Raw genomic sequence first — 21,623 nt, 5'->3', positions numbered from 1 at the left:
AGTTTGTGTTTCTATTAATGTCAGAGTTTCCTTGTAACAACCAGTGCATGTAAAACCATCAATTTACCGTTTTTGATAAATATGAGTAGTTAATCGCTAATTCCCGGCTTTTCAATCTTTTTGCTTTCCTCTAATTTTTGTTGTTGTTGTTACTGTTAGTTTTGAATATTGACGCGAGAGCAGGTCGCGGAACGTACCCAGTCCCAATTGTGTGTGTGTAGTGAACTATCCCTCGCGGTAAATTTCAATTAATGCGAGAAAGGTAAAATTGGCATTTCTTTTTTTTTATTTCGATCTTTGTTATAGGATAGTTCGGACGCGATCAAACAAGTTGTTACCGATCTTTCACTTGAGCTGTTCCCAAGCTTAAGTGAAGATCGGCAAAGCATGTATATGCTTCCGGGTGAAGGGGATGATTGGGAAGACTCTTAATTAAAAAATCGATGTAAACAAAATGCGTAAGATAAGCTTATGTGGCCTCCTTCACCAAAGCGATAGCATATTTAATTGGTGCCGGAACCCGGAACAGAATTACAATAGTGTGACCTTGTTTGTTTTTATCTTGCACTGGTATTAAGAAGTAAAACAAAAAGTAACACGCGCGATAAATTTGTGCATTACTCAAGTGTGTCTTACCTTTAACAGTTGCCATTGATTGTGTGTTTGTTATGTTTATGTTCTTTTAGAGAAATTTTAGTGACCTATAGAGTGAATTTTTAGCTTGATTTAGAGAAATTATTAGCTTTCTTTAAACATTGATTACTGAACTTGTACAAAATGTCGGAGTCGAGGAATAAAAAAAAATATGCTTACAGCTTTATTCGAAAAGCAGTCCGCACAGCTCAATGACACAATCGAGGGTTTGAAATCAGAACAAATTGAAAGTGTTGTTAGTTTATAGGAATATGTTGCTAGTTATTAATTTGAGGGGAAATCTTAGAAAATGGAAATTAATTTTAAAAGTTTGAAATACTCCGAAGTTCAGTTTTGAGTTTTTTTTTAAAAAAAGTAATAACAAAATGAGGTCATTTAGTGTGTTCATAGATGAAAGTCTTTGCGATATATATCTAGACAAGAGTGAAGAAAATAACTACGTCACTTGGAGTAGAATCCACCTATCAAAAAGTTTTGGGTCATTAGGTAAAGATCAAAACACGAACATTCCGAAGGAAATTACATTCACTGTACAAAGTTGGCCTTTTACATTTAACGTTACGGCGGAAGTGCGTACAGATGATCGAAGGCGAATTATAGTCATAGGTAGGCGTACACTGCAAGAATTACAATCCCTTTTAGAACGATATCAGGAAATAGGTGATTCGAGGTATGATCAATCTTTGCACGAACAAATTGTAAAAGAGCTCGGAAGTGAACCCGGTAGGCGTAGGAAACAAAAGGCTACGAATAAGCAGTCAGCTGATACATCCAAAGTAGATGCAGGCAAGCAACCGTCGTGTAGGTCAGTGTCACTGACTCACCCCACAGCTGTAAGTGAATTGAAAACATGGAATAAACATGCGTTTTATGATTTTGAATTTACGAATTTTGAAAGATGCTGGGAATTAAGACCATCATTGAAAGTTGAACCGCAGTATGCACGTGAAGTCACAGTAGACAATTTATGTCAGGAAACATATGAGATTTTGCCTCCTGTTGAAATCCAGTTACCACCGTTAAGTGTTAAGCAGCCGGATAGTTGTGAAAGTAGACCAGCCGAGTTTGAATGTTTGGAAAGTAAAAATAGCTCAGTGAAAGATCATGTAGAGCAAGCGCGAGCTAAAGTCATTTTTGTGGAATATAATTGTATGGATCGATGTCAGATTTCTACACCTATAGTTATTGAACCACCACCTTTAATAGTACATCAGGCTAGTGTTAGTGTAGTGCCGAGTGTAGTATACGAAGTGTCAGACGATTTAGAAATTGAAGAAACCCCTGTGTACGTACAAGCCCAGGTTACGGAAGAGAATCTCGAGTTATCTGAAAATCATGTTGTACGGGAAGATATTTGTTTGTTTACAGCGGAAGTAGTAGTTAAGAAAAATTGTGTTTTTGAGACTTTTGACTATAATCTTAATAAACAACCTTGTGTAGTGGCGGGAGAATTGTTATAGGTGGTCGAACGGGAAATTAACGCGTCGCGTAAAACGCTTGAACGAAAGTCGATGATAAATACATGTGGAGTAAAACAAGAGAAAATAGGCAATACAGAGACAGTACCCGATCACGGTTTAATGCGAGTATCTGTAAACAGACAGGTCTTAAATGTAGTTGCAGTGCCGGCAAGAGACGGATGATTTGTACAAAACGAATGGTTGCGTAGTGGAAGCGCGTACCCACCCTCTCGGAAAAGCCAGGGAAGGCTTGAGAGTTAAGTTGTTATTTTTTTGCGATGTTGAGAATTTAATGTTGTAGTTGTGTTGCGAGCGAATTGTTTTGCGCGATTTTACAACTACATATGCGTCTGTAGTACCGTATCTGTCTTTCAGTGTGAGTTACGTCTTTATATTGCGATTCAATTCTATCCTTATCGACGTTGAGCATAGTAGCATAGGTCAACGACTTCAAGTGAACAGTTTCAGATGTAAGCCCGCGAAGAGAATTGTGTTTTATGTAGTCAATTGTTCTTGTGTGATTAGTTGGTCAAAGACATTACCCGTAACCACACAAGAAAATAACACTGTTAATGAGAGTAGATTGAAAAATAGGCATACACTAGCGAAAAGATCAAAATGTAAGAATAAGACACGAGGGAAAAACAAGGTAGTTCGAAATGGTCAATCAATTTTCCACAGTATATCAACTCGAAATATAAGAATGTCACGACGTGTAGCTAGTAAGATCAAGGTTCATAAGCATAAAAGTAGTGATAGACAAGTGAGTCATGAGTGCAGTAAAGTTAATTTCTTCGCGCGTGCAAATTTTAAGATTAGAGTCCCACTACCGCGAACATGTAAGAAGGAAAAACTCGATTGTGCAAGTAGACGTAAAGCAAAACAGCTGATCGTTTTTGATGACAATAATATTCATCGGCCTAATCCCAGAATGTACGCGGAACGCAAGCGAACAAATGCCAAACATGTGCTAGATGGTGAGTTCAGACTAAATGAAAAACGCGCTAGTAGACGTAATCCGAAACAAGTTAAACGTAATCGCATACGTACTAGATATAAATCAAAGTCGAACTATACGCGAGTTCATCCCGAACCAAACATACAAATCGTGAAAACATCGACTCAGAAGAATTTTAAGAAACGCAAGCGCGACCAGCTATTCGTGCAAGGTATCGTGACGCATGGCAGATCTAACCATCGTAAACGAAAGCGTATTATCGCAGGGAAACTCAGTAAATTCGTTGCAAGAAGGGAAAAAGGTCCGCGAATCAGAAAAAGCAATTAGAAAAGTAGTCGTAACCGTGTGAAAGTGCATACATACAAGTGTAATCGACATCGGTGGAAAATAAAAGGGTTAGTGTAACTGAAGCGTAAATTTACCCCGAATTTGAATTGAAACCCGGAAGAGACAAGAAACTAAACACCGAATATGACTTTTGTGCTTTTATAGAAAAAGAAAAATAAGAATTGTTATACATTTGTTTGATTGTCCCCCATTGAATCTCAAAAGTTAGAAAGATACTTTTCAATCTCAAGTGTGTACCCACCGGAACCGACGCGCTCGAACAAAGGCACCCCACCAATCCGAATGTTTAGGGATTTCTCTTACAGCTTAATAAAGAAGACCATCCATCCATCCAGCCACGCCTTTTATCATCGTATCAGGTACGTGAAATAATAAACCTGTTTAATAAAATTCCATTTCAGGATTAATCCAGGTTGAGGATGATCACGAGAAGGAAAGGACCCATGAAGGATTACCAAGGGAAAAGGAAGGTAAAAATAAATTGAAATTAGCCCGCGAATTTGTTTTGATTCAAAAATCTTACAACCACAACCCATTTTTAACCATCACTATTTTTATGTGGACACTACCACAGTCATGGAATTTCAATGATTTGTTTGTGTATTTGTGTTTATTTCAGGATAAAAAGGGAGGACATCTGAATAAAGTTACGCTTGTATCATTTTGTGTTGTTTTATTATCATAATATTAAACAATGTGGATTTTGAAACCTGTTAACCCTATTTGAAGTTCTTATTAGGAATTGTAGAGATTTGTTAGGTACCCTTAGAGACTTTGATAGGATTTTTAGAGAACGTACATCACGAATGTGAATACATGCATACTTAAAATTATCTGCAAATATCTTTGTTTAATTTGTTGGTGGAAACATGTCAACACGATTGTATGTTGGAATATGTCTTGAAGAAAAAAGAAAGAAAGTAATAGAAAATCAGGTTGAAAATAATAAATTTGGTTACAAATCGATTTATACGTGTAATTATTATGCAAAGTCAATAAGCATTCGTTATCACGTTAATAAAGTTTGAAATTTAGTAGAATTCAAAAATAATAATGTTACAAGTTAAGAAGAATGAAGAGGTTGAAACGCAATTTAACCCTTAGAGGCGTCACTATTGTCTTTCAAAATTACAGTGACGAAATCGGGATGGCGTCCGATTGGGCCTCAGCAAGTGTGTAATTTTGGCCATTAGATACGCACACTTCAAAATTCCATTTCGGCTGTTGACGTTTAATATATATACATATATATAAGAAAAATATTTAATCGACATTTAAAAATTTTGACATTATATTTGATATTTATTTTTTTTCAAATTGACGTAAAGGAAATGATAAATTATAATTGTTTAGATTTTGGCAAACCGTTTTCTTCTTCTTCTTTTCTTCGGGGTCCCCCCGTATTCATAAAATAAAATAATACATTATTTTCAGGTTAATATAGAATGTGACAAGGTCATCATGTCATTTGTGAAGGATTATTATAATATTTTGTGGGTACGATGGACCAAATGATAACCGACACAATTTGGTGTCGATGTATAAAGTGTTTGTTTTAATTAGGTAACAATTACCTATAACAAATTTGGGTCATAAAATGAAACATATAAATTCGAGTCATAAAAAAATGTAAAATATATATAATGTAAATTGGTTGTAAAACATTGTGGAAATTGGATAATCAAAATTATCATCAGCCTTGAATTTATTAATGTCGGTGATTTTGAATAAAATCTGGTAAATATTGTTTTAAAATTTGAAATGAATTTATTTTCTGGATGGAAAAATGCGAGTAATAATTGTTTAAAGTAGAATCAATCAAACCACGAACATGACATTCTAATTTTAAATGATATTTGTCGGATGTAACGATTAATTCAGGATGTGAAAATTTTCCAATTTAAGTTCTTTTAAATCTTTCTTGTATGAGAAGAGTCTGTTGGTTCTTAATTGAACATTTTCAACCCACTGATTATTATAGTCAGACTCATCATGTTGACCTTATTTCCTTGTTTCGTTGAGGTTATTACTATTTTATTATTCATTTCTCAGCATTCATTGAAAAAAATAAATAATAAAGCATGACACATTTGTGCTAGATGCCGATCAGCGTTCTCTTACGCATTTATAATTCTATCAATTTACTGGAAAACTGTCATCTTGGGTTGTAGAGATGTGTGATCTCAGATGTACGAACAAATATTCTCGATTGTGACTTTAATCTCGGACATGACAACATACCCGGAGTTGATAAGTGTACTTTGCCAGTTAGGCCGCACATTTTCATATCGGCTAGCGCTCTTTAAAAGAATATTTTGTAAACCTACTAATTCTGTAGGTATGAGCGGGCCTAAAATAATTTATAGTTACTGAGTGATGATGATCTAGATGCAGTTCTGTAGTATCGAATGTTCCCCCCAGGGTATTCTTATTGTCCTTTTCATACGTTTATTTTCTTAAAACGACTTCTAGAGGTCTAGATACTGACAGTCCAATTGGGGTTGGAATAATTTACCGATTACGACATAGCTGTAATGCTTGAAGCATTCAGCTGGGAGGGACTAGGATATAGTGCAGAAGCGATTTTGTTCAAATCGTCGGGAAGGTTGGCGCTCCCGCACACTTCGAGCTGTAAAAGAAACAGTAAGTCAGCACTCATTGATCTTCGGGATCAAATCATTAACCTATATTTTTGTTTAATTAATGACTTACGACCTGTTTTGTCGATCAACGACACACAGGATAGCGCTACGCAAGGCTTAAAAGCCGTTTAAGTCATACCTGTACATATATAGTTAAATGTTTGATAGTTTATTAGTTAATTTACGAAAGACAATTATGCGTACGAATAGTTGAATCATGTTGCATATAATGATAATATATAAACAAATCAAAATGCCATATATATACATAGATTATCGTTAATTTTAATTTTTATAAGTTTCATGAATATAGAATTAGGATTTGAATTTGGTTATATATTATGTTATGTTTATATATCAGGTTTTCATGTAACGTTTCACGAATTTTGTGTTTGTAATCCGAAAGTTATTGCATTTTGTAGTATCGAAATTTGTATATATATATACGCATGCACATACTATAGTAGGTTTTGTTTAGCTTCAACAAAACATACTAGTTTTTTAAATATATCAATATAATTTACATTACTTGTAACTTAGTTGCAATGGTGCATAAGATAATTCAATTAATTAGGTTAATATTCTTGATAAAACATTCGCTTATTAAGTAATGAATAGTCGAGTTATTTAGGGAATTAGTATTGATACACGTCCTTCACATTTTTATTTTAGTTTATGATAGTTAAGGCAGAAGACATAAGCAACGTATGTTTCATATGAATGAAAATCTTGTTTATTTTAGTGGCTAACAATTTTATAAAATATTTTAATAATTTTATAAAATATATTACCGTAGTTTCAATAATCAATGTCATATTATGTGTTGATCCAGATTTCAAACTTTTAGATAAGTGTCATGGTTATTAGTGAATATATTGTAGAAATATATGTAAGTAAATCACTGAAGAAGGCTAGTTAGGGGTGCCCGAAATATAGTTCATTTCAATAATTATACAGATACCCTTGAGTTAGATATTTTTTTGTTGAACCTTTATATTTTTGCCTTACTATGTTCATTAGTTAACAATTTTAAAAAAAGGAAGGTAACGGAGACCTTCAGCTACATTTTTGAATTTTTGGCGTTGACTTTAAAGCAAATTCTTTTGAAAGCAAAGGTACTTATTTGAAAAAAAAATAGATAAATAAATAATTCTTTTTCTTTTTCATGAACATAGTCAACAATCATTTGTTTTGATGAGAATAAAGTGATCACGTACTTTAAGTGGGTTTCGATAATCAAGAAGTATGAGTGGTAATTGTAATGAATATGAGGGGGCAATATTTATGAAAGAATAATGATAGATTCCATCGAATAATGATAGGCATAAGGCGAATGCATAACGATGTTTGTGAATGGGTTAAGGAATATTGTTTATATATATATGAGTGTACCCTGTTGACAAGATGTGTCCGAGATAGAGATGTTATGAGGCGTTTAATGAAATTAGGCTATGCTCCGAAAGCAGTAGCAAGGCTATACTCTGACAGTAGTAGCAACCAGCGGCGTAGCGTAAGGGATTGCCTGTATGCCCGGCATCCCCTGTTAATAAGAAAAAGTACGTATTTCATTATATTTATAAATTGCTTATAATTATCACAATTATTTCCACTGCAATCTTGTGGATGCGCTCTCTCGCTTTACTTTGGCAAACGGAACCCACGCATGCGCATCACTCAGATGCACATTTTCTGTCTTTCCTCTTGTTGTATGCTATGTTTCTCGGGCATCCAGGCCTACTGCAAGCATCGAGGATTTCGTCTGCTTTCTGTCGAATGCGCATTCCCAACTACTCCCCGCCATCCCTTTGCAACCCAACATTTGCTTTAGATATAAGCTGGCGTATGCTCAAGTACTGCCAATTCTATATATTTTGAACTAAGCTATTGTTTCTGTATAGAACGTACGACCGCTATCAAGGAAATAGAACAAAACATAAAAAGTTAGTTCAACGCCATTATGAAGCATGTCGCTTATGTAAGTGATAGTATAAAAATAGTTATGCTTTAATCGTAATTAAATGCATTTTAATTGTAATAGTAATTAAAGGCAAACTAATAATCTACATCATAAATACATATCATGTCCCAGAATGTAGCCAGATATTCTTTGAGAGGACTCACATACACAAGCATAACTATAATGCATTCTGTAGAATCACGTAGCCCACCCTCTGCCCTTCACAAAATTTACTTGTGCTCTTCCGTATCTGGATATCTGACAATGAAGTAGATACACAGAAATAGGCCCCCAGATTTGCTTTAAGTGCATTCTATTTGTATCTTCAAATGATATAAACACTCAGGCCCATATTCACGAACGGACACCTGAGGTCCGGACCCAAGATGACAAATTTCTAGGGATGACATTAAAAAAAAAAAAAGATTGAAGTATGGTATGCTGAGAAAGAAGCTGCCCACGAGAAAGAAATAAAGGGAATTATACTGAAAACAATATTTATACAAAAGTGGAGCCGGATTTTCTCGTCAGAATGCTAGTGGCAGAAAAGGAGCTGAGACAATTGCTTATTGGCGTCTAACGTAATCTACGCATTTGCTACTGTATGCCCCACTAGGCGTACAATTACGGGAGCCTGGGCACCTAAATGTTTTGGCCTCCTAATTATTAAGAGTAGTTATTGATAAAAGAGATCCAGAATTGTGACAATTGGACGCCCTAGCATATTAGTGCCTCTCTCCTGAACTTTAATGGCTGGTTGCGGGCCTTAATGAGCAGACTCATCCTGTTAATCTTCTATTTGTGTTGTGTAATCGTATGGGATGGTTGCAAATTATGCCGTGCTAAATATAAAACTTCTGCAAGTTGTTTAATGAACATGGCTTTACACTCCTTTCTTGTGATAAATTATTGGCTCACCTCTCCCTGGCTATGCCCTTTCGTTCTGTACTAGATTTATGCTTTTGATTAGCAACATTGATCGTTGGTGGTCAAGAAAAATTGGCGGGATATTTTTTTTTTGTGTGTGTGTGTGTTTTGTGATTTGAAATGAATATTTGTTTTATTTTTTTTTACTGTAGTATGAAGAATATTACATTTATAACTAAGAGACAAAGCTGTGGAAAGGGTTCGGCTGCTACAAGGTATAGTACCTTACTAACTTTTAGCAAATGACTACGATAACAGTACCAGACATAAATTTAATTTATTTTTTTGTTAATAACTACCATATCTCGGTTGACTTACGAGCAGCGCTGCTCTCTGAAAGAGATACGACCTACCCCAAAGCCTTCCATAAAAACGACAACTAGCAATCAGTCGCAAATATTTCAGTCTTCGTGGTATAAGGATAGGTTTTCTTGGCTTTCTGGGTGTTCTGTAGGGAATAAAATGTTATGTTTCGTCTGCATTATGTTTGGGGCAAAGGAATCGGAGTGGTGTTCAAACGGTATTTCTGATTTGGGTAATTTCATGAAGAAAGCTCTAAAACATGAGTCATCGAAACAACATTTGCTGCATAGTGAATCTTTTCACTTGTTAAGGAAAATACACATTGAACATGCATTGCATTGTATTGTATTATATCAGACAACTGACTAACTTTGGCATCCCCATTTCGGAATACCACGCTACGCTACTGGTAGCAACTAGGTGTTTTTACGAAAATGTTGTTTACCGAGGTTGACGTTGTGCCCTCGATGTAATTGAATGTGAAAGCGATAAAAATATGTTAATAAGAAAAGCGTTAGAAATGATATTTCTTGAATGCCCATTGGAGGAAATATGAATGGTATGTAGCCTTAATGTATGCCGTCAAGTTATTACAGGAGAGTTAAACATTATCAGGAACAAATCTTTGTTTTAAAAATCTCTCAAATTTTGAACCACATGATGGAGAATATGAAAATAAGATCTATTGCAAAAGATAATTTTAGAATTGTTGAGTTTTGTTAAAACGAATTAATAAGTAAATGATTTTTAAGTTTTAATGTTGTTAAGTTGCAATGATAAAGATCATCACATTGGTGATATTTTTCATTTTGAATTGTATTGATTTTTAGTGATTATTTGAAAAAGACATCTATACTTTTTGTGGAAAAAAGTTTTTTTTTTCAAAATCTGTTCATAGTTAACAAGTACTGAAATTTTTATGTTGTAAAGTAATGCTCAAATTCGATAACTCCGTCGTTGATCCTACCCCAATTTTTGAATTACAAATTAGTCTCCGATACGTTTCCGATTTTTAAAAAAATATCGTTTTGTTACGTATAATTCCATTAGGTCAAAAGAATATTTCTTTTCATATAATCCTAAATCTTTACCCGAACGGGATTTATATACATGTTAATTAATATTTTTTTTGTAACGTTGTAATAGATATGTTATATTGCTAATGAAAAATCATAAAATATGAGCATACGGTGAGAAACCATAGTTAAGAGTATCAAGTGAAAATTAATAAATAACAGAAAATTACATACTTTAATGAAAGGACATTAAAAGACAGAAAACATTTCGTAATTACATAAAAGTGGCCGAACATACAGGTGTAAAGACCTATTGTCCAAAATAATAATAAGGTGTACAAAATAGTGCAAAATGGCGTTAATAGTGCCTCGTACCTAATGCTCCACCACAAGTGCTCCTTTAACAGTGCCAAAAAGAAATAGTTTCTCCAATTTATATTTCTAATGTTTCGCATTTACCCCAAGCTGCTCCCAAATAGTGTTATAGTGGCATATTTATCCCAACAAGGAAATATTATGTTAACAGTTACCACAAGACAATGGAATTAAACTATATACAGGGTGCATAAAAAATCAAGGACCACATATGAACGGTCCAGGCTTCTTCGTCAAAATTGCTAATGCAATATTGCCAATTCTCTGTGGGCGCCATTTGCTATCGACCATCGAAGCTAGAAAATTTAATGCGTACATTTTATTAAATTCATGATTGACTTTTGGTGACAACCTTAGCAGTTGACAACTATGTTCGTATTCTTCCAGTACATGACATCTCTTCGACGCCACAAACTGACTTTTCTTGTGAATGTATGTGTGTGCAGAGCAATAGTTCTTTGTTTCGAAGACATTGGAACTTCCGGTTGTGTAGTTTCTAGAACATTCCAGAAGCTGCTGGATCATTTCGTATTTCCGGTGACTTTCTAAAGCTAGTGGTGATTGGACAACTTTTCAATTACTGACCAATCAGAAACTGTGTTACGGCCCAACCATACTTTTCTCACGTGCATTGTGTGACCAAGAACTGCGCCAATTATTCGGGACCGAGGAGTTAATGAGTACAACACGTATCCCGATCCAAGGACCATCATCTTGTACAAGTGAAAAATTGATAAAGTATTTGCGTTTAGTTGGTGGATACAAATCAGTTTAAGAGTATGTAGTGAACTCCCGAAGGTAGTAATTGCAGTATCGACCAAGAAAAGTTCAGCAAATAAGAAGTTTTACTCGGTCCGAACTCAGCATTGCGAGGACCACAACGAGAGCAGCGTATCACCTCTAGGGAAGCGAAACTGTAAGTAACAAAAAATGATATTGTAGGAGCAATCGTCAAGCAATTTGAGCAAGTCTCACCAGAACTTATCTAATACAGGAGTTCGTCGGTCAATTAGTGTGAAAGTGATTATTCTCCTCTAATCGTAATTAGTACGCCAATCCCATCGCCTCCAACTAACAGTGAAAAAAAAGAAAAAAAAATCATAAATACGCATAACTAAACGGCCACCACTGTGCGAGCTCGCATGTGTATAATTATTTTGTGCACGTAATTTCATGTTTACAAATAATGTTTTAGCTAGTTAGGAAATCCCATAAAGAAAGGTGTTAATAGTACTCGATATATGAATATTAATGTTGTTGTGTGTGTAATACGAAGAATATAGATGTTGTCTTGTGTTGTTCATATTTGATGTTTATCGGTCATCTCAGTTTGTGTTTCTATTAATGTCAGAGTTTCCATGTAACAACCAGTGCATGTAAAACCATCATTTTACCGTTTTTGATAAATATGAATAGTTAATCGCTAATTCCCGGTTTTTGAATCTTTTTGCTTTCCTCTAATTTTTGTTGTTGTTGTTACTGTTAGTTTTGAATATTGACGCGAGAGCAGGTCGCGGAACGTACCCAGTCCCGATTGTGTGTGTGTAGTGAACTATCCCTCGCGGTAAACCTCAATTAATACGAGAAAGGTAAAATTGGCATATCTTTTTTTTTTATTTCGATCTTTGTTATAGGATAGTTCGGACGCGACCAAACACGTTGTTACCGATCTTTCACTTGAGTTGTTCCCAAGCTTAAGTGAAGATCGGCAAACCATGTATATGCTTCCGGGTGAAGGGGATGATTGGGAAGACTCTTAATTAAAAAATCGAAGTAAACAAAAGGCGTAAGATAAGCTTGTGTGGAATCCTTCACCAAAGCAAAAGCATATTTAATTGGTGCCGGAACCCGGAACAGATTTACAATAGTGTGACCTTGTTTGTCTTTATCTTGCACTGGTATTAAGAAGTAAAACAAAAAGTAACACGCGCGATAAATTTGTGCACTACTCAAGTGTGTCTTACCTTTAACAGTTGCCATTGATTGTGTGTTTGTTATGTTTATGTTCTTTTAGAGAAATTTTAGTGACCTATAGAGTGAATTATTAGCTTTCTTTAAACATTGATTACTGAACTTGTAAAAAATGTCGGAGTCCGAGGAATAAAAAAAAAAATATGCTTACAGCTTTATTCGAAAAGCAGTCTGCACAGCTCAATGACACAATCGAGGGTTTGAAATCAGAACAGATTGTAAGTGTTGTTAGTTTATAGGAAAATGTTGCTAGTTATTAATTTGAGGGGAAATCTTAGAAAATGGAAATTAATGTTAAACATTTGAAATACTCCGAAGTTCAGTTTTGAGTTTTTTTTAAAAAAAGTAATAACAAAATGAGGTCATTTACAGTGTTCATAGATGAAAGTCTTTGCGATATATATCTAGACAAGAGTGAAGAAAATAACTACGTCACTTGGAGTAGAATCCACCTGTCGAAAAGTTTTGGGTCATTAGGTAAAGATCAAAACACGAACATTCCGAAGGAAATTACATTCACTGTACAAAGTTGGCCTTTTACATTTAACGTTACGGCGGAAGTGCGTACAGATGATCGAAGGCGAATTATAGTCATAGGTAGGCGTACACTGCAAGAATTACAATCCCTTTTAGAACGATATCAGGAAATAGGTGATTCGAGGTATGATCAATCTTTACACGAACAAATTGTAAAAGAGCTCGGAAGTGAACCCGGTAGGCGTAGGAAACAAAAGGCTACGAATAAGCAGTCAGCTGATACATCCAAAGTAGATGCAGGCAAGCAACCGTCGTGTAGGTCAGTGTCACTGACTCACCCCACAGCTGTAAGTGAATTGAAAACATGGAATAAACATGCGTTTTATGATTTTGAATTTACGAATTTTGAAAGATGCTGGGAATTAAGACCATCATTGAAAGTTGAACCGCAGTATGCACGTGAAGTCACAGTAGACAATTTATGTCAGGAAACATATGAGATTTTGCCTCCTGTTGAAATCCAGTTACCACCGTTAAGTGTTAAGCAGCCGGACAGTTGTGAAAGTAGACCAGCCGAGTTTGAATGTTTGGAAAGTAAAAATAGCTCAGTGAAAGATCATGTAGAGCAAGCGCGAGCTAAAGTCATTTTTGTGGAATATAATTGTATGGATCGATGTCAGATTTCTACACCTATAGTTATTGAACCACCACCTTTAATAGTACATCAGGCTAGTGTTAGTGTAGTGCCGAGTGTAGTATACGAAGTGTCAGACGATTTAGAAATTGAAGAAACCCCTGTGTACGTACAAGCCCAGGTTACGGAACAGAATCTCGAGTTATCTGAAAATCATGTTGTACGGGAAGATATTTGTTTGTTTACACCGGAAGTAGTAGTTCAGAAAAATGGTGTTTTTGAGACTTTCGACTATGATCTTAATAAACAACCTTGTGTAGTGGCGGAAGAATTGTTTTGCGAGTTCGAACGGGAAATTAACGCGTCGAGTAAAACGCTTGAACGAAAGTCGATGATAAATACATGTGGAGTAAAACAAGAGAAAATAGGCAATACAGAGACAGTACCCGATCACGGTTTAATGCGAGTATCTGTATACAGACAGGTCTTAAATGTAGTTGCAGTGCCGGCAAGAGATGCCGATGATTTGTACAAAACGAATGGTTGCGTAGTGGAAGCGCGTACCCACCCTCTCGGAAAAGCCAGGGAAGGCTTGAGAGTTAAGTTGTTATTTTTTTGCGATGTTGAGAATTTAATGTTGTAGTTGTGTTGCGAGCGAATTGTTTTGCGCGATTTTACAACTACATATGCGTCTGTAGTACCGTATCTGTCTTTCAGTGTGAGTTACGTCTTTATATTGCGATTCAATTCTATCCTTATCGACGTTGAGCATAGTAGCATAGGTCAACGACTTCAAGTGAACAGTTTCAGATGTAAGCCCGCGAAGAGAATTGTGTTTTATGTAGTCAATTGTTCTTGTGTGATTAGTTGGTCAAAGACATTACCCGTAACCACACAAGAAAATAACACTGTTAATGAGAGTAGATTGAAAAATAGGCATACACTAGCGAAAAGATCAAAATGTAAGAATAAGACACGAGGGAAAAACAAGGTAGTTCGAAATGGTCAATCAATTTTCCACAGTATATCAACTCGAAATATAAGAATGTCACGACGTGTAGCTAGTACGATCAAGGTTCATAAGCATAAAAGTAGTGATAGACAAGTGAGTCATGAGTGCAGTAAAGTTAATTTCTTCGCGCGTGCAAATTTTAAGATTAGAGTCCCACTACCGCGAACATGTAAGAAGGAAAAACTCGATTGTGCAAGTAGACGTAAAGCAAAACAGCTGATCGTTTTTGATGACAATAATATTCATCGGCCTAATCCCAGAATGTACGCGGAACGCAAGCGAACAAATGCCAAACATGTGCTAGATGGTGAGTTCAGACTAAATGAAAAACGCGCTAGTAGACGTAATCCGAAACAAGTTAAACGTAATCGCATACGTACTAGATATAAATCAAAGTCGAACTATACGCGAGTTCATCCCGAACCAAACATACAAATCGTGAAAACATCGACTCAGAAGAATTTTAAGAAACGCAAGCGCGACCAGCTATTCGTGCAAGGTATCGTGACGCATGGCAGATCTAACCATCGTAAACGAAAGCGTATTATCGCAGGGAAACTCAGTAAATTCGTTGCAAGAAGGGAAAAAGGTCCGCGAATCAGAAAAAGCAATTAGAAAAGTAGTCGTAACCGTGTGAAAGTGCATACATACAAGTGTAATCGACATCGGTGGAAAATAAAAGGGTTAGTGTAACTGAAGCGTAAATTTACCCCGAATTTGAATTGAAACCCGAAAGAGACAAGAAACTAAGCACCGAATATGACTTTTGAGCTTTTATAGAAAAAGAAAAATAAGAATTGTTATACATTTGTTTGATTGTCCCCCATTGAATCTCAAAAGTTAGAAAGGTACTTTTCAATCTCAAGTGTGTACCCACCGCCACCGACGCGCTCGAACAAAGGCACCCCACTAATCCGAATGTTTAGGGATTTCTCTTACAGCTTAATAAAGAAGACCATCCATCCATCCAGCCACGCCTTTTATCATCGTATCAGGAACGTGAAATAATAAACGTGTTTAATAAAATTCCATTTCAGGATTAATCCAGGTTGAGGATGATCAGGAGAAGGAAAGGACCCATGAAGGATTACCAAGGGAAAAGGAAGGTAAAAATAAATTGAAATTAGCCCGCGAATTTGTTTTGATTCAAAAATCTTACAACCACAACCCATTTTTAACCATCACTATTTTTATGTGGACACTACCACAGTCATGGAATTTCAGTGATTTGTTTGTGTATTTGTGTTTATTTCAGGATAAAAAGGGAGGACATCTGAATAAAGTTACGCCTGTATCATTTTGTGTTGTTTTATTATCATAATATTAAAAACAATGTGGATTTTGAAACCTGTTAACCCTATTTGAAGTTCTTATTAGGAATTGTAGAGATTTGTTAGGTACCCTTAGAGACTTTGATAGGATTTTTAGAGAACGTACATCACGAATGTGAATACATGCATACTTAAAATTATCTGCAAATATCTTTGTTTAATTTGTTGGTGGAAACATGTCAACACGATTGTATGTTGGAATATGTCTTGAAAAAAAAGAAAGAAAGTAATAGAAAATCAGGTTGAAAATGATAAATTTGGTTACAAATCGATTCATACGTATAATTATTATGCAAAGTCAATAAGCATTCGTTATCACGTTAATAAAGTTTGAAATTTAGTAGAATTCAAAATTAATAATGTTACAAGTTAAGAAGAATGAAGAGGTTGAAACGCAATTTAACCCTTAGAGGCGTCACTATTGTCTTTCAAAATTACAGTGACGAAATCAGGATGGCGTCTGATTGGGCCTCAGCAAGTGTGTAATTTTGGCCATTAGATACGCACACTTCAAAATTCCATTTCGGCTGTTGACGTTTAATATATATATATATATATATAAGAAAAATATTTAATCGACATTTAAAAATTTTGACATTATATTAGATATTTATTTTTTTTCAAATTGACGTAAAGGAAATGACAAATTATAATTGTTTAGATTTTGGCAAACCGTTTTCTTCTTCTTCTTTTCTTCGGGGTCCCCCCGTATTCATAAAATAAAATAATACATTATTTTCAGGTTAATATAGAATGTGACAAGGTCATCATGTCATTTGTGAAGGATTATTATAATATTTTGTGGGTACGATGGACCCAATGATAACCGACACAATTTGGTATCGATGTATAAAGTGTTTGTTTTAATTAGGTAACAATTACCTATAATAAATTTCTGTCATAAAATGGAACATATAAATTCGAGTCATAAAAAAATGTAAAATATATATAATGTAAATTGGTTATAAAACATTGTGGAAATTGGATAATCAAAATTATCATCAGCCTTGAATTTATTAATGTCGGTGATTTTGAATAAAATCTGGTAAATATTGTTTTAAAATTTGAAATGAATTTATTTTCTGGATGGAAAAATGCGAGTAATAATTGTTTAAAGTAGAATCAATCAAACCACGAATATGACATTCTAATTTTAAATGATATTTGTCGGATGTAACGATTAATTCAGGATGTGAAAATTTTCCAATTTAAGTTCTTTTAAATCTTTCTTGTATGAGAAGAGTCTGTTGGTTCTTAATTGAACATTTTCAACCCACTGATTATTATAGTCAGACTCGTCATGTTGACCTCATTTCCTTGTTTCGTTGAGGTTATTACTATTTTATTATTCATTTCTCAGCATTCATTGAAAAAATAAATAATAAAGCATGACACGTTTGTGCTAGATGCCGATCAGCGTTCTCTTACGCATTTATAATTCTATCAATTTACTGGAAAACTGTCATCTTGGGTTGTAGAGATGTGTGATCTCAGATGTACGAACAAATATTCTCGATTGTGACTTTAATCTCGGACGTGACAACATACCTGGAGTTGATAAGTGCACTTTGCCAGTTAGGCCGCACATTTTCATATCGGCTAGCGCTCTTTAAAAGAATAATTTGTAAACCTACTAATTTTGTAGGTATGAGCGGGCCTAAAATAATTTATAGTTACTGAGTGATGATGATCTAGATACAGGGCTGTAGTATCGAATGTTCCCCTCCCAGGGTATTCCTATTGTTCTTTTCATATGTTCATTTTCTTAAACATCTTCTAGAGGTCTAGATACTGACAGTCCAATTGGGGTTGGAATAATTTACCCGATTACGACATAGCTGTAATGCTTGAAGCATTCAGCTGGGAGGGACTAGGATATAGTGCAGAAGCGATTTTGTTCAAATCGTCGGGAAGGTTGGCGCTCCCGCACACTTCGAGCTGTAAAAGAAACAGTAAGTCAGCACTCATTGATCTTCGGGATCAAATCATTAACCTATATTTTTGTTTAATTAATGATTTACGACCTGAATTGTCGATCAACGGCACACAGGATAGCGCTACGCAAGGCTTAATCGCCGTTTAAGTCATACCTGTACATATATAGGTAAATGTTTGATAGTTTATTAGTTAAGTTACGCAAGGCAAGTATGCGTACGAATAGTTGAATTATGTTGCATATAATGACAATATATAAATAAATCAAAATGCCATATATATACATATATTATCGTTAATTTTAATTTTTATAAGTTTCATGAATATAGAATTAGGATTTGAATTTGGTTATATATTGCGTTATGTTTACATATCAGGTTTTCATGTAACGTTTCACGAATTTTGTGTTTGTAATCCGAAAGTTATTGCATTTTGTAGTATCGAAATTTGTATATATATATATATATATATATATATATATATATATATATATATATACGCATACACATACTATAGTAGGTTTTGTTTAGCTTCAACAAAACATAGTAGTTTTTTTTAATATATCAATATAATTTACATTACTTGTAACTTAGTTGCAATGGTGCATAAGATAATTCAATTAATTAGGTTAATATTCTTGATAAAACATTCGCTTATTAAGTAATGAATAGTCGAGTTATTTAGGGAATTAGTATTGATACACGTCCTTCACATTTTTATTTTAGTTTATGATAGTTAAGGCAGAAGACATAAGCAACGTATGTTTCATATGAATGAAAATCTTGTATATTTAGTGGCTAACAATTTTATAAAATATTTTAATAATTTTATAAAATATATTACCGTAGTTACAATAATCAATGTCATATTATGTGTTGATCCAGATTTCAAACTTTTAGATAAGTGTCATGGTTATTAGTGAATATATTGTAGAAATATATGTAAGTAAATCACTGAAGAAGGCTAGTTAGGGGTGCCCGAAATACAGTTCATTTCAATAATTATACTGATACCCTTGAGTTAGATATTTTTTGTTGAACCTTTATATTTTTGCCTTACTATGTTCATTAGTTAACAATTTTAAAAAAGGAAGGTAACGGTGACCTTCAGCTACATTTTTGAATTTTTGGCGTTGACTTTAAAGCAAATTCTTTTGAAAGCAAAGGTACTTATTTGAAAAAAAATAGATAAATAAATAATTCTTTTTCTTTTTCATGAACATAGTCAACAATCATTTGTTTTGATGAGAATAAAGTGATCACGTACTTTAAGTGGGTTTCGATAATCAAGAAGTATGAGTGGTAATTGTAATGAATATGAGGGGGCAATATTTATGAAAGAATAATGATAGATTCCATCGAATAATGATAGGCATAAGGCGAATGCATAACGATGTTTGTGAATGGGTTAAGGAATATTGTTTATATATATATGTGTGTACCCTGTTGACAAGATGTGTCCGAGATAGAGATGTTATGAGGCGTTTAATGAAATTAGGCTATGCTCCGAAAGCAGTAGCAAGGCTATACTCTGACAGTAGTAGCAACGAGGTGTTTTTACGAAAATGTTGTTTACCGAGGTTGACGTTGTGCCCTCGATGTAATTGAATGTGAATGCGATAAAAATATGTTAATAAGAAAAGCGTTAGAAATGATATTTCTTGAATGCCCATTGGAGGAAATATGAATGGTATGTAGCCTTAATGTATGGCGTCAAGTTATTACAGGAGAGTTAAACATTATCAGGAACAAATCTTTGTTTTAAAAATCTCTCAAATATTGAACCACATGATGGAGAATATGAAAATAAGATCTATTGCAAAAGATAATTTTAGAATTGTTGAGTTTTGTTAAAACGAATTAATAAGTAAATGATTTTTAAGGTTTAATGTTGTTAAGTTGCAATGATAAAGATCATCACATTGGTGATATTTTTCATTTTGAATTGTATTGATTTTTTAGTGATTATTTGAAAAAGACATCTATACTTTTTGTGGAAAAAAAGGTTTTTTTTTTCAAAATCTGTTCATAGTTAACAAGTACTGAAATTTTTATGTTGTAAAGTAATGCACAAATTCGATAACTCCGTCGTTGATCCTACCCCAATTTTTGAATTACAAATTAGTCTCCGATACGTTTCCGATTTAAAAAAAATATCGTTTTGTTACGTATAATTCCATTAGGTCAAAAGAATATTTCTTTTCGTATAATCCTAAATCTTTACCCGAACGGGATTTATATACATGTTAATTAATATTTTTTTTGTAACGTTGTAGTAGATATGTTTTATTGCTAATGAAAAATCATAAAATATGAGCATACGGTGAGAAACCATAGTTAAGAGTATCAAGTGAAAATTAATAAATAACAGAAAATTACATACTTTAATGAAAGGACATTAAAAGACAGAAAACATTTCGTAATTACATAAAAGTGGCCGAACATACAGGTGTAAAGACCTATTGTCCAAAATAATAATAAGGTGTACAAAATAGTGCAAAATGGCGTTAATAGTGCCTCGTACCTAATGCTCCACCACAAGTGCTCCTTTAACAGTGCCAAAAAGAAATAATTTCTCCAATTTATATTTCTAATGTTTCGCGTTTACCCCAAGCTGCTCCCAAATAGTGTTATAGTGGCATATTTATCCCAACAAGGAAATATTATGTTAACAGTTACCACAGGACAATGGAATTAAACTATATACAGGGTGCATAAAAAATCAAGGACCACATATGAACGGTCCAGGCTTCTTCGTCAAAATTGCTAATGCAATATTGCCAATTCTCTGTGGGCGCCATTTGCTATCGACTATCGAAGCAAGAAAATTTAATGCGTACATTTTATTAAATTCATGATTGACTTTTGGTGACAACCTTAGCAGTTGGCAACTATGTTCGTATTCTTCCAGTACATGACATCTCTTAGACGCCACAAACTGACTTTTCTTGTGAATGTGTGTGTGTGCAGAGCAATAGTTCTTTGTTTCGAAGACATTGGAACTTCCGGTTGTGTAGTTTCTAGAACATTCCAGAAGCTGCTGGATCATTTCGTATTTCCGGTGACTTTCTAAAGCTAGTGGTGATTGGACAACTTTTCAATTACTGACCAATCAGAAACTGTGTTACGGCCCAACCATACTTTTCTCACGTGCATTGTGTGACCAAGAACTGCGCCAATTATTCGGGACCGAGGAGTTAATGAGTACAACACGTATCCCGATCCAAGGACCATCATCTTGTACAAGTGAAAAATTGATAAAGTATTTGCGTTTAGTTGGTGGATACAAATCAGTTTAAGAGTATGTAGTGAACTCCCGAAGGTAGTAATTGCAGTATCGACCAAGAAAAGTTCAGCAAATAAGAAGTTTTACTCGGTCCGAACTCAGCATTGCAAGGACCACAACGAGAGCAGCGTATTACCTCTAGGGAAGCGAAACTGTAAGTAACAAAAAATGATATTGTAGAAGCAATCGTCAAGCAATTTGAGCAAGTCTCACCAGAACTTATCTAATACAGGAGTTCATCGGTCAATTAGTGTGAAAGTGATTATTCTCCTCTAATCGTAATTAGTACGCCAATCCCATCGCCTCCAACTAACAGTGAAAAAAAAGAAAAAAAATCA

At 34.5% G+C, this 21,623-nt stretch overlaps 2 protein-coding genes across 5 annotated transcripts in view; one reads left to right on the top strand and one right to left on the bottom strand.

The window, feature by feature from the left end:
- LOC145668509 (sodium-coupled monocarboxylate transporter 1-like) overlaps positions 1 to 21,623 on the top strand; it is a 252,034-nt gene that overhangs the window by 5,839 nt on the left and 224,572 nt on the right. Inside the window, exon 1 of one of the 4 annotated variants that reach the window (XR_014128030.1) lies at positions 412 to 21,439. The exons of 1 other annotated variant lie outside the window; for it this stretch is intronic. The gene's annotated coding sequence lies outside the window, so the exon portion shown is untranslated. Of the gene's footprint in view, positions 1 to 411; positions 21,440 to 21,623 lie in introns of those variants that run through there. 2 more of the 4 variants (XM_081736478.1, XM_081736477.1) reach the window with 2 other exon arrangements.
- The window catches only part of LOC145668510 (sodium-coupled monocarboxylate transporter 2-like), a 90,826-nt gene that overhangs the window by 53,881 nt on the left and 15,322 nt on the right, over positions 1 to 21,623 (bottom strand). The gene's annotated exons all lie outside the window — the stretch shown is intronic.

This window comes from Thermobia domestica, chromosome 13 (assembly GCF_964235325.1).
Source record: "Thermobia domestica chromosome 13, izTheDome1.hap1.1, whole genome shotgun sequence".
In the NCBI taxonomy this organism is placed as follows: domain Eukaryota; kingdom Metazoa; phylum Arthropoda; class Insecta; order Zygentoma; family Lepismatidae; genus Thermobia; species Thermobia domestica.
Note: the sequence above shows the minus strand (reverse complement) of the source record. Positions and strands in the feature narration are given on the sequence as shown.